Raw genomic sequence first — 13,688 nt, 5'->3', positions numbered from 1 at the left:
AGGGAAATCTAACTTCCTTTGGTTTAATCAGTTCATCTCAAATGAGGAGACAAATTCCATAAACAAGAACATCTGCCTGCTTTAATTCTGTTAAACAACCAAGATGTGGCCTTTGAAACCATTGCAAACAAAAATGCATGCTAACTTATAATAGGTAGAAAGGCCCGGAGAAGTGAACTATATCTAAATCAAAGGCTGATACTTTGCTTGGCTTCTTCAAAAGTCCAAGCTTAGTGTTGAGTAACTGTAACTGGAATTTCAGTGATATACCTTGAGGCCTGGCCTTTAGTTCTAACCAGGTGGGCTAAGCTCCCATCTATATAAGCCATGCAAGGAAAGAAGAAGCTATGGGGGAAAGAGCAAGGAACTTTATTCAATGTATCACAATGGAAAGAGGCACAGAGAGATCCTTGTGATCATACGTCTATCTTTGTGGTATGGACATATGCTTAAATAAAGGAACAACTGAGGGAGGGAGGGAGGTCTTCATATTTAACTGTTTGGTTAAGGTGTGGTCTGGATGCTCTTTGCCTCAGTTCTGGTCTGGCTAGGTGGTCCAAAGAGTCAGAATGGCTGTCATCACTTGAGCCAGTACACAGAATTTTTCAGGAACATTAGCTCCCAAGTAACTGTTCCAGAAGCAGACATTTCAAGAATACTCTTTGCACAAGACTGTGGAAACAAGATATTCATTTGGGAAGAAGCCTGACTAGCTTAGAGGTTTGGAATGAAGTAATAATTGCTCAGTGTTTGGCTTTAGGAAAATTTAATAAAAAAGAAAACAAAACTTTAAATGTCTTTCATCACTCACCTTGCCTGGTCCCTTCCTCTCCCCTTTTCTTGATATTCAGCATGGTTGACCTTCCCAGGGTCTGGCCACTGGTCCTTCTTAGCATGTTCTTCTCTCGCCTCCTTGTTTCTTCCTACATCAGCTGTTATTTTTCAAGAATCAAAATTTAAATGTCAGGCTGATAGGTAGAGTTTATGCTTGGAAAGCCAGCAAGATGGGGAAAGACCCGGGGATCCAAGCTTTCATTCCTTGTTCTTGGGATGCAATCAAGTCTGAGCCCCACGGTGGGAAATACTTACAGGCTGTGAATATTTCTAGATAGAGTTGGCTTAGTCCACACAGTCAAGATCCTGCTAAGAATTTCTCCCATACTTGATGCTGATAACCTTGAGACGTTTTTAGTAATTAAGGCTTCCTGTCCATTGGACATCTAAATTTCCTTCCTGGCTTTCTATGAAACCCTTTACATTTTACATAGGATGTGTGCATCATGATACATGGGCCTTGTGGAGATCGGGGGATAACTCCAGGGAGTCCATTCCATTCTGGTCTCAGGTATGTCCCAGGGATTGAATTCAGGTGGTCAGATTTGGTGGCAAGCATCCTTACTCATTGAGCCATCTCCCTGGCCTAGTAGTGTCTATTTTAGCTTTAGTTTATACTTTTCCTTTTGGGGAATGAGAATCTGAGCATCATTCACAAATCTACCTTAAGATGTATCATTATGACAAATCCTTTCCTGTCCATGCCAGCACTGGGTAACCTTGGGCGTGGAGTCCCTAGAGGACAGCTTCTGAGGCAGACCCCGTTTCGGGCTCCAGACATCTGGGTACCTTCCCTGCCAGAGGACAGGTGTCCTCCCTGCCCAGGAGGGCTTTGCTGGAGCACCTGGGGGTGCCATCTTGGTTCCCGGATTCCTCTGAGACTATTCTGCCCAGGTGAGAGTGTGGACTACAGAAGCTAACAGCTTCTGGGACAGGCCCTGTTTGCAGCCTTCATCTTCTGCCAGGAGGCAGGTCTGAACACCAGATATCTGTGCACCTTCCTTGTAAGAGGAGAGCTTGCCTGCAGAGAGTGCTCTGACCACTGAAACTCAGAGGAGAGAGCTAGTCTCCCAGGTCTGCTGACAGAGGCTAACGGAATCACAAGAGGAACAATCTCTAACCAGAGACAACTATAACAACTAACTCCAGAGATTACCAGATGGCAAAAGGCAAATACAAGAATCTTACTAACAGAAACCAAGACCACTCAGCATCATCAGAACTCAGCACTCCAGTCCTGGGCACCCCAACACACCCAAAGAGCTAGACACGGATTTAAAAGCATATCTCATGATGATGGTAGAGGAAATCAAGAAGGACTTTAATAACTCACTTAAAGAAATAAAGGAGAACACTGCTAAAGAGTTACAAGTCCTTAAAGAAAAACAGAAAAATACAACCAAACAGGTGATGGAAATGAACAAAACCATACTAGACCTAAAAAAGGAAGTAGACACAATAAAGAAAACCCAAAGTGAGGCAATGCTGGAGATAGAAACCCTAGGAAAGAAATCTGGAACCATAGATGCGAGCATCAGCAACAGAATACAAGAGATGGAAGAGAGAATCTCAGGTGCAGAAGATTCCATAGAGAACATCGGCACAACAAATAAAGAAAATGCAAAATGCAAAAAGATCCTAATTCAAAACATCCAGGAAATCCAGGACACAATGAGAAGACCAAACCTACGGATAATAGGAGTAGAACAGGAGAATGAAGATTTTCAACTTAAAGGGCCAACAAATATCTTCAACAAACTTATAGAAGAAAACTTCCCAAACTTAAAGAAAGAGATGTCCATGAACATAGAAGAAGCCTACAGAACTCCAAATAGACTGGACCAGAAAAGAAATTCCTCCCCACACATAATAATCAGAACAACAAATGCAGTAAATAAAGATAGAATATTAAAGCCAATAAGGGAAAAGGGTCAAGTAACATATAAAGGCAGGCCTATCAGAATTACACCAGACTTTTCACCAGAGACTATGAAAGCCAGAAGATCCTGGACAGATGTTATACAGACACTAAGAGAACACAAATGCCAGCCCAGGCTACTATACCTAGCCAAACTCTCAATTACCATAGATGGAGAAACCAAAGTATTCCACGACAAAACGAAATTCACACCTTATCTTTCCACGAATCCAGCCCTTCAAAGGATAATAACAGAAAAATCCAATACAAGGATGGAAGCCAAGCCCTAGAAAAAGCAAGAAAGTAATCCTTCAACAAAACTAAAAGAAGACAGCCACAAGAACACGATGCCAACTCTAACAACAAAAATAAAAGGAAGCAACAATTACTTTTCCTTAATATCTCTTAATATCAATGGACTCAATTCCCCAATAAAAAGACATAGACTAACAGACTGGCTACACAAACAGGACCCAACATTTTTCTGCTTACAGGAAACCCATCTCAGGGGAAAAGACAGACACTACCTCAAAATGAAAGGCTGGAAAACAATTTTCCAAGCAAATGGTCAGAAGAAAAAAGCTGGAGTAGCCATTCTAATATCTAATAAAATCGACTTCCAACCCAAAGTTATCAAAAAAGACAAGGAGGGACACTTCATACTCATCAAAGGTAAAAATCTTCCAAGAGGAACTCTCAATTCTGAATATCTATGCTCCAAATGCAAGGGCAGACACATTCATTAAAGAAACTTTAGTAAAGCTCAAAGCACACATTGCAGCTCACACAATAATAGTGGGATACTTCAACACAGCACTTTCATCAATGGACAGATTATGGAAACAGAAACTAAACAGGGACACAGTGAAACTAACAGAAGTTATGAAACAAATGGACCTAACAGATATCTACAGAACATTTTATCCTAAAACAAAAGGATATACCTTCTTCTCAGCACCTCACAGGACCTTCTCCAAAGTTGACCATATAATTGGTCACAAAACAGGCCTCAACAGATACAAAAATATTGAAATTGTCCCATGCATCCTATCAGATCACCATGGGCTAAGGCTGATCTTCAACAACAACATAAATAATAGAAAGCCAACATTTATGTGGAAACTGAACACACTCTTCTCAATGATACTTTGGTCAAGGAAGGAATAAAGAAAGAAATCAAAGACTTTTTAGAGTTTAATGAAAATGAAGCCACAACATACCCAAACGTATGGGACACAATGAAAGCAATTCAATATTGTACTTGAAGTCCTAGCCAGAGCAATTCGACAACAAAAGATAAAGGGGATACAAATTGGAAAGGAAGAAGTCAAAATATCACTTTTTGCAGATGATATGATAGTATATATAAGTGACCCTAAAAAGTCCACCAGAGAACTCCTAAACCTGATAAACAGCTTCAGTGAAGTAGCTGGATATAAGATTAACTCAAACAACTCAATGGCCTTTCTCTACACAAAGGATAAACAGGCTGAGAAAGAAATTAGGGAAACAATACCCTTCTCAATAGTCACAAATAATATAAAATACCTTGGTGTGACTCTAACTAACGAAGTGAAAGGTCTGTATGATAAGAACGTAATGTCTCTGAAGAAAGAAATTAAAGAAGATCTCAGAAGATGGAAAGATCTCCCATGCTCATGGATTGGCAAGGTCAATATAGTAAAAATGGCTATCTTGCCAAAAGCTATCTACAGATTCAATGCAATCCCCATCAAAATTCCAACTCAATTCTTCAACAAATTAGAAAGTGCAATCTGCAAATTCATCTGGAATAACAAAAAACCTAGGATAGCAAAAACTCTTCTCAAGGATAAAAGAACCTCTGGGGGAATCACCATGCCTGACCTAAAGCTGTACTACAGAGCAATTGTGATAAAAACTGCATGGTACTGGTATAGTGACAGACAAGTAGACCAATGGAATAGAATTGAAGACCCAGAAATGAACCCACACACCTATGGTCACTTGATCTTTGACAAGGGAGCTAAAACGATCCAGTGGAAAAAAGACAGCATTTTCAACAAATGGTGCTGGCACAACTGGTGGTTATCATGTAGAAGAATGCGAATTGATCCATTCCTATCTCCTTGTACTTATGTCAAATCTAAGTGGATCAAGGAACTCCACATAAAACCAGAAACAGTGAAACTTATAGAGGAGAAAGTGGGGAAAAGCTTAGAAGATATGGGCACAGGGGAAAAAATTCCTGAATAGAACAGCAATGGCTTGTGTTGTAAAATCGAGAATTGACAAATGGGACGTCATAAAATTGCAAAGCTTCTGTAAGCAAAAGACACTGTCAATAAGACAAAAAGGCCACCAACAAATTGGGAAAGGATCTTTACCTATCCCAAATCAGATAGGGGACTAATATCCAATATATATAAAGAATTCAAGAAGGTGGACTCCAGAAAATCAAATCACCCCATTAAAAAATGGGGCTCAGAGCTAAACAAAGAATTCTCACCTGAGGAATACTGAATGGCTGAGAAGCACCTGAAAAAATGTTCAGCATCCTTAATCATCAGGGAAATGCAAATGAAAACAACCCTGAGATTCCACTTCACACCAGTCAGAATATCTAAGATCAAAAATTCAGGTGACAGCAGATGCTGGCGAGGATGTGGAGAAAGAGGAACACTCCTCCATTGTTGGTGGGATTGCAAGCTTGTACAACCACTGTGGAAATCAGTCTGGTGGTTCCTTAGAAAATTGGACATAGTACTACCGGAGGATCCTGCAATACCTCTCCTGGGCATATATTCAGAAGATGTTCCAACCGGTAAGAAGGACACATGCTCCACTATGTTCATAGCAGCCTTATTTATAATAGCCAGAAGCTGGAAAAAGCCCAGATGCCCCTCAACAGAGGAATGGATACAGAAAATGTGGTACATTTACACAATGGAGTACTACTCAGCTATTAAAAAGAATGAATTTATGAAATTCCTAGGCAAATGGGTGGACCTGGAGGGCATCATCCTGAGTGAGGTAACACAATCACAAAGGAACTCACACAATATGTACTCACTGATAAGTGGATATTAGCCCAGAAACTTAGAATGCCCAAGATATAAGATACAATTTGTAAAACACATGAAACTCAAGAAGAATGAAGACCAAAGTGTGGACACTTTGCCCCTTCTTAGAATTGGGAACAAAACACCCATGGAAGGAGTTACAGAGACAAAGTTTGGAGCTGACACGAAAGGATGGACCATCTGGAGACTGCGATACCCGGGGATCCATCCCATAATCAGCCTCCAAACGCTGACACTATTGCATACACTAGCAAGATTTTGCTGAAAGGACCCTGATACTGCTCTCTCTTGTGAGACGATGCAGGGGCCTAGCAAACACATAAGTGGATGCTCACAGTCAGCTATTTGATGGAACACAGGGCCCCCCAATGAAGGAGCTAGAGAACATACCCAAGGAGCTAAAGGGATCTGCAACCCTATAGGTGGAACAACAATATGAACTAACCAGTACCCCCGGAGCTCTTGTCTCTAGCTGCATATGTATCAGAAGATGGCCTAGTCAGCCATCAGTGGAGAGAGAGGCCCTTTGGTCTTGCAAACTTTATATGCCCCAGTACAGGGGAATGCCAGGGCCAAGAAATGGGAGTGTGGGGGGTGATAGTGGTGGGGGGGGGAGGGAATGGGGGACTTTTGGGATAGCATTGGAAATGTAAATGAAGAAAATACCTAATTTTAAAAGGGGGGGGGAGAAGAAAAAAACCATGTATCATTATGAGAGAACCAAATTAATTTTTAGGACTTCGGTAACCTTTTCTTTCCTCATAAGGGCCATTCATTCACCTGTTTTATTCACTTAGATGAAACCTAGTGCAACACATATCATGATTTTCAAAGCTTTTTTGAAATAATGGAGACCCTGCCCAATCCTTTAAAGAACCGGGCTTACTTTAATAGATTTTCCAGGAGTATCCTAGCAACCACACTGTCATGAAATTTATCAGTTTCTCAGAGAGAATGTGCACTAAATCCAAGAAAAAGACACCTCCATTTTAGTTGGTTATAAGCACTTTTCTTCATTGTTCCAAGTGTTGGATCTCCCCAGACATCTTCACTCTGGAGACGTACTAAAAGTCCATTAAGACAGTATTTGATGTTATTCTGCCTAGGTTAGCTCTTCTAGTGACACCAAATTCTACCTGAGAGTAGACAGACAGAGGTCAATCTGTTACGTGGAAGTTGAACATAAAATGCAAAAATGTAATATTTGTTCTCCGTGTTTAAATTCTGTGCACACAGATATGTCACAAATCTTGATCCCAAATAAAGCTGAGGCTCTGGAAATTCATTCATTTCTACTGATCTTGATGTCCTAGGTGCACTGCAGGGCTCTGTTTGGCTGTGCCATCATTTAGCACTTGTTTCCAAACATAGAACTTTAAAAGAATTCTGAATACAAATGAAGATAACAAACAAACAAACAAACAAACAAATTCCAAACCAACCAACCAACCAACCAAAAACCTTTCCAGATATTCGACAAGTCACGCATGAAGTGAGGTGAATGTGGCACGCATTCTGCATGTGGCACTTGGACGTGAGCAGATTGTTAAAACTGAAGAGCATTAAGAGAAGCTGTAGATGATCATGAGGAGCACCTGAATGGAGCACTCATGAGCTCAGAGCACCTGCATGCAGCACTCATGAGCTCAGAGTACTTGCATGGAGCACTTATGAGCTCTAGTCAGCCTTAATCCCAGCCTTTCTGTTATCTTAAAAAAAAAAAAAAAAAAAAAAAACAAAACTGAAATTGTTACGTGGGTCGACCTCAGGGGGATTAGCATGTCAGGAGTTCTTTGCTATATAAGCATCTACTGTCAGCAGAGATATATATGTAGACATGCATGTGAGTACTGCAATATATAAACATACAGTAATTGTAATTAGTAACATTATTATCTCGTTATAGGGACCTTGCAGGCCATGAACATCTGAGTATGCACAGATGAGCAGATTGGTACATCCAGCATTTAGAAGCTGGCATCTGTAATGATAGCTTTCTTTTAGAATAATGCCCTTTAGCAAGAATTGGAATTTATAAAGACTTCTTTCTCTCTCAAAATATTAGACATTCAATGAAGATTTAGAGATTTCATCATGCTAAGTATTCCTTTTAGAATCCTATTATAAGGGCTGTCAGATAGCAGCTGACAACTTTAAGTATTCTTTATGAGATTTTTATCTAAATATAATCTGAATTATTTAAAGCTTGAACTGTGTGAACATTATTAGTTTTATTCTTCATCCATGTTTAACTCCTTTGATACTCATTAAATCCCATTTGACTTGGTTTTCTCCTTCTGTTCCCTGGAAGGGAAGGGTTGGGTTATGAGTTAGGTTTTGGTGCTGATGTTGATGACAACAAAGGAGTCAGGATGCCAGAAGATGCTGGACCTCTGACTGCATCCCTGTGAGGTTCTCTTTTGCTTCTTTCACAGACAGTCCCTACCACCTTCTCTCCTCATCTATGATAAGAGCTGGACCAATTTAAGAATCCCACAGCTAAAAAGGCTTTTCAAGGAAAACTCATTTGTTCATCAACACCCCTAGATTCTTATGACCTTGGCAGCCCAGGGTTCACAAGTCACTGACAGCAGCAGTTCATCATGGACTCGTTACTCTGTGGTGAGTCTGGGCATCCTAACTTGGTGCTCTAGAACCCAGGAGGGAAGGATTTCTAAATCACATTTTGACCCTTGGATCAGAGTCCTGGGTCAACCAGAAAGTACTGAGGAAACCCAGGCCAGCCCGAGTATTGATTAATTTGTCCTTCTTCAATCACCTTTTCTGCAAAATAAAACCAATCAAACAAGCACTTACCCTGGTAGACATGTTCCCTTCTGTACACATTTAAAAATCCCAAGGGCTTGAGCTCTTTGTTTCAAGCTGCTCTTTCCAGGGTTGCAGGACTTGAGTAAAGGAAGAAAGAACACTGGGTAGCAAAGACTTGGAACTCTGCCTCAGGACCCATCTTCCTGGGCGGGCATGGAAAGGACTGCAATTCCTGCAGGGTGGGCAGAGAAGCAGAGAGCCTGAGAGAACACAGACTTCCCTTGGGTGAGAAGGTCAGAAATAGACCAGCCCTGTAGATGGCTGAGCAGATACCAGGGCTCCTTAGACTGTAATTTCTCTTCAACCACATCTGAGCTTCCAGTGGTAGAAATGGAAGTTCCATAAGAGATTGCAGAGGGGCTAAAGAATACTTCCTGCTCTTGGAGAAGACCTTCTCAGCATCCTAGCCAGGTGTCTCACAGCTGACTCTTACTGCAGCTCCAGGGGAAATCTTAGGCCTTGGGTACTTGCATGCACACAATATATATTTAAAGAGATATTGTATAAAGCAAACAAGGTAACATGGACCCCAAGACTATAGAACTGATTAATCCTAATGGACTCTCCATCTTGATAATCTCAAAATAATTTTCCCTTCAGCCTTACCTTCCATATCTCAGTCTGTAGCTACAGCTTCCAGGATCACAGGTCTCCTGCTGCTGAGCCAAAGAATTTAATTCTTACCGTTAATTAAAAGAGAAGAGCATTAAACGACACTAGAAACAAAACGGCATGCTCTTTTGAATGCTGGCACTTAAGGAGAAGCAAGTCTAATTAGGGGAGGATGAGAGATTCTAAATGGGACTTGTGGCCACTTTCAAGCTGAGAGCTGGTGGTACAGATGCCTTCGGCCCATTCTGTTTCATTGTTTCCATGCGAGCCTGCACCAGGGCCCCTTCTCTGCTCCCCCAAGCACTTAGTGTAGTTCACAGATGAAACAAAGATGTTATAAGAAATGGAACAAAAAGGAGACAGATTTCTGAGATAGCGGGCAAGTGGGGAGAGGAGGGAAAGCCCCCTCTCCTGTCTTGGAGACTCTCCTACTGCTCAAATGTTCAAAGAAAGTCCTTGAGCTTCAGGCTGTCAACATCGGCAACCTTCACAAACAATATGGCACTGTAGAAGTTTTTTTTTTTTTTTTTAAATACTGTAATTTGGTTTTAAAGCAAAAGTTATGGAATTTGGAATAACTTTATTGGCTAAGCTACTGTCGTTATTCTCATTATTAATATTTGTTTTAACGGACATGGCATTTACTGACTATAAGGGAACTCTCATTTGACACAGCTCTTTTTTTTCTCTCTCTCTTGCATTCCCTCTTCTCCTTAGGAGCGACCACTCAAATGTCCAGCTCACCCTGTCTGCTCTTACTGTCCTGTAACAGACCTGTGTTTGGAAGTCAGCAACTTTGTCTAACTTGTAGCTTCTTCACGCATTACATGATCTGTTCAGAGAGCATAATTTTACAAATTCGAGAAAATCAAAGTAAGAAATAGCTGCATGAAACAAGCCGGTGCACGCAAAACCAATACGTTTTAATAGGTGTCAGTCTGTGATTTTCAATTCCATTGAATTGTTATTTTTGTTTCTCACCCCTACTCCAGCTCCCTAGGGAGCAAAGCAGGCTAAATATCACCTCGCCCTGCCTGGGAACAAGCCTGGGAATGTTTTTCTCTATAAAAGACAACCAAAAGAGCAATCGGTTTTTGTTGTCTTTCTTGCGGGCGGCGCAAAGCAGTGGGAAAAGCAAATGAAAGGAGTCGTGATTGCAAAACCAAATACACAGAGAAGTAGAGAGCGTCCACACAAAGCAGCGCCCGCCAATGTTACACCGATTTTCATTTTACTAAGGAAGAAAATCACACGAATTGTTTCTGTCTAAAGTACTCTACTTGAAAAGGCAATTCAGTTTCCTAGCAACCAACCCTTCTCCCTGTCAGAAAGCCCTTTGGAGGAAGGGAGAGACTCTGGTGACACAAAGGAAAGAGCGGACTTCTCCGGAGCCTGCAGGGAGCCAGAAGAGGTGTCTTTGCTCACTCCCATTCTCCCAGTGCTGGCCTCTGGGACCTGGAAGACTCCAAACAGGGTCAGCAGCCAGGTCAAATGAGGCACCTATTTATGCCTCTGCCCGGTGCCTGGCGTCTTTTCTCTCATTCCCTTGGAAACTTGCCCTTTTTAAACCCCCAACATTAACATAGTAAAGCTTAGAGATCCACAGGACCCTACATGGTTTTCAGGAAAAACAAAACAACAACAATATCTCACAACATTCTTTTCTCTTTTTTTGGCTCATGTCTTTTGCTGTCACTGAAATGTGTGGATTTTTTTCCCCCTCACAACAAGCAAGCCTGTGCAGACACTGACAGAGAGGAGGTGGTAAGTTACTCTACTCTGCCTTTATTTGCCTGGAAATAGTCTCATATCTCACTGGTAGGGCGCCAGTCCCTCAGACCACCTCCAACTTCAGGTGCTAACTGAGAAAAGGTCTCAAGTTAGCCAGAGTTTGTCTTACATGGCTGCACAGAGGATGCCCCGAGACTCCCCTCAAGTTTGCACCTTTACCAGAGCATCAACCTAAACTCTGGAAAATGGTCTACTGACCTTTTTGTCAGTTTATTACAAAGGGGACAAATGCAGGTTGCCATCTGTGAGAAAAAGGTGGAAAGGGGTGGGAGGCTTCAGGGACCTCACCAGGCTCATCCTGTGTTCCTGAAATCCTTACAGCTCGCCAGCCCGGAAGCCTCCTGAATTGTGGCTTTTAGTGTTTTTGTGGGGGTTTCATGGTCTGATTGCGTCAAGGTCAACCTCAGGTTCAGGTCCCTCAGGTTCAGGTAGGGTAGGGGTATGGAGCTGGAGTGCCAACCCTCAAATCCTGTGATTGGTTTCCCTGGCAACGAGCATCCATCTTTAGGATGTCCTGAGCCACCAGTGGAGTCAACTCATTAGCATACACATCACCTCAGCGGTCCCAAGGGCTTTAAGGGATTGCAAGTCTGGAAAGCAGCAGCAGAAAAAGAAATTACATTTTTTAAAAAAAGTGTATCACACTGTCACATAAGACCAAATTAAAATAAAATACAATTAAACCCCGGCTCCTTAGTCACACAGGCCACCTCCTGAGTGATCACTAACTTTATTTCCCAGCCCAGCTCTGTGCTGTGGAAAGGTCCAGGGCAGTGTCAGGGAGTGCTGGGCTTTCCACCAGGAAGGAGAGTTTCTAAATAAGATTGTTGGCGTGTTTGTTTTTGTTTGTTTGTTTTCCGGCTGTCTGTTTCTTTTCTGGCTGTCTGTTTCTTTTCTGGAGCGTGTGGGTGTTAGCCCACATCTCTCCAGTACTAAGGAGTGCCACAACACCAACTGCCAGGATTTTGAACTACAAGGTCATTACCCCATGTTCTTTCCCCTGTGCTGGATTTGGGAAGGAGGGTGAGGTCTCTGTCCCAGGCACTTCCAGAAGGGCTGAGCCAGGAGGCCTCACCCTCCATCCCCATTGCCTACTCCCCACTGTGGCCCCGTGATTCCTGGGTTCCCCAGTACACCCAAATTAAAATTAAATTAAATTATTAAATTAAAAATCAGTTTCTTAGTGTCTTCCTCTCTCTGCAAACATGTTATCCATGTGTCATGTGTGTGGGTGTTGCTGGGGATAGGAACAAGGATCCCTCCCACATGTGGTGAGCATTCTATGGCCGAGTTACTACAAGAGGTCTCAGTGTCTTCAGGAATCCAGGAGAGCCAGTGTGCTCCTGTCACAAATGGCCCACCAGTGTTTTTAACCAGTGTATTTTTACTGCACAGTTGGGGGTTTCATTGTGACATGCCTATGCATTAGTACAATATGTGCCGATCAGATTCACTTTATAAACTATTCTTTTTAACTCCTCTTCCACATCCCTTATATCCCCTTGCATTCACATTATAGGCGTGTTTAGATTCCATACATTACAGACAGCATGCAATACCCGGGGGTCTAAATCTGCTTTGTTTTATTTCACATAATGCCTTCGAGTCCCATCCATTTATTGAAGAAGACATAATTTGATTCTTCTTTGTGGCTAAGTAATACTCCACATTGTATTCACCCGTTGATGGGTGCCTGGGGTGATTTTATAGCTTGACTATGGCAGATGCTCATTCTTGAAGCATTGGCTATCTGATATATGCTGTAAGTCAGTTGGTTTTGTATATCCTGGACCAGAGAAACTTCTCAGGCCACAGTCTCTCATTTTGATTCTAAGGCTTTCACAGACAGGTCCACATTTATTATTATTAAAAAAAAATGTTTCCTGTATCATTGGAAATGAGTTCTAAAGCTGACGAGATAGGTGAGGGAGGTTGCTGTCAAGACAGACAACTGAATTTGAACACAGGATCTCACGTGGTAGAAGGAGAGGACCTACTCCTGTAAGTTTTCCTCTGACATCCATATACATTGTGGGATCCCCAAATAACTAAACAAACAAGGAAGGAGGAGGAGGAAGAAGAGGAGGAAACCTTTTCTTTTTTTTTTTTGTCTTTGCCACACTAGATTCTTTTTTTTCTTTTTTTTTTCTTTTTAATATTTTTATTACATATTTTCCTCAATTACATTTCCAATGCTATCCCAAAAGTCCCCCATACCGCCCCCCACTTCCCTACCCACCCATTCCCATTCTTTTGGCCCTGGCATTCCCCTATATTGGGGCATATAAAGTTTGCAAGTCCAATGGGCCTCTCTTTCCAGTGATGGCCGACTAGGCCATCTTTCGATACATATGCAGCTAGAGACAAGAGCTCCGGGGTTCTGGTTAGTTCATCATGTTGTTCCAACTATAGGGTTGCAGATCCCTTTAGCTCCTTGGGTACTTTCTCTAGCTTCTCCATTGGGAGCCCTGTGATACATCCAATAGCTGACTGTGAGCATCCACTCCTGTGTTTGCTATGCCCCGGCATAGTCTCACAAGAGACAGCTATATTTGGGTCCTTTCAGCAAAATCTTGCTAGTATATGCAATGGTGTCAGCGTTTGGAAGCTGATTATGGGACGGATCCCTGGATACGGCAGTC

The sequence above is a fragment of the Mus caroli genome, unplaced genomic scaffold, assembly GCF_978045245.1.
Source record: "Mus caroli unplaced genomic scaffold, Mus_caroli_1 scaffold_3, whole genome shotgun sequence".
Taxonomy (NCBI): Eukaryota; Metazoa; Chordata; class Mammalia; order Rodentia; family Muridae; genus Mus; species Mus caroli.
This window is presented reverse-complemented; position numbering follows the sequence as displayed.